Source organism: Aotus nancymaae, unplaced genomic scaffold, assembly GCF_030222135.1.
Source record: "Aotus nancymaae isolate 86718 unplaced genomic scaffold, 86718_ANA_hifiasm-v0.15.2.pri h1tg000022l_1, whole genome shotgun sequence".
Taxonomy (NCBI): domain Eukaryota; kingdom Metazoa; phylum Chordata; class Mammalia; order Primates; family Aotidae; genus Aotus; species Aotus nancymaae.
Window position 1 is genome coordinate 42,526,054 of NW_026988435.1, and position 982 is coordinate 42,527,035.

General features: G+C 49.5%; 1 non-coding gene across 1 annotated transcript; it reads right to left on the reverse strand.

The window, feature by feature from the left end:
- Window positions 1-443: 443 nt before the first annotated feature.
- On the reverse strand, window positions 444-577 carry LOC135276429 (small nucleolar RNA SNORA48). The gene has a single exon (XR_010343971.1). It is a non-coding gene; the product is annotated as a small nucleolar RNA SNORA48 (small nucleolar RNA).
- Between the last annotated feature and the right edge of the window lie 405 nt (window positions 578-982).

Consider the following 982-nt stretch of genomic DNA (forward strand, 5'->3'; position numbering starts at 1 on the left):
GGCCAAATCCAAAAGGACACTGGACAGCAAGGCAGCCCCAGAAGGTGGCATTTATAGGAGACAGGCTCCTGGGGCTTAGATAGGGACTGGCACATCTTCCTGATGGGCTGTGCACACACCCTATTGTTGCCCATGAATTCCATTTTCCATCGGAGTCCTTGGCCTGACCAGTCCTTCCTTCCTTACAGGATCGCCGAATCCTGGGCCTGGAAGTGACCCTGTGATCACTCTCCTCACGCAGTCCCTTCCTACGGAGGGAAGATTCAGGTCATCTCCAGTATGGCCTTGGTGGCGGTCAAATGGCATTCTTTTTATTGGTGTTGCCAGATTCTGCTGGGGAGCAGAGCACACAGAGCATGCTCAGAACGTGGTGGTAGACGGGATCTGCTGTTTCTCATGGATTTTTATTTTTTATTTTATTTATTTATTTATTTATCTTTTACCTATGTGTCCAAGGCATGAACCAGGCATGGGCACAGATCAAAAGCCAAGCTGGGATGAACAAGGGTTGCTTTGTCCCTGGCTGATATGAGATGGGCACCACCAACCAGATGTCACTCTACCCAGGTCAGGGACAGATTTTTTTTTTTTTTTTAGCCTTTACAGTGGCACCACATTTTTACACTGAGCCACGTGTTGTCTCTCATTCATTGGACTGTTTCTTGTGAGTGTCTTCCTCTTAGCATCTGTGTTTGTGGAGGGACCCTGCCCTTGAGAATGGGGGACGTGTACTGTGCTCCTCCTGATCCCCTGGGACATTTACTACCAGGGCTGAGCACATGGGGCCAGCACGCACTTTCTGAATTAAATTTCACAAAGATTACATGGAAAGCTGTGACTTTTTCCGAGTCCTAAAACCGAGGAGCACTGTCGGTTCCTCCCTTTTCCTTTCTTGGGTCATGGTGGGAGATGTCTGTTCCTGCACTTGCGGCTCCATGAGAGGAGAAAAGTTCCCTTCCTCCCAGCAGGGCCACTGCCTGTC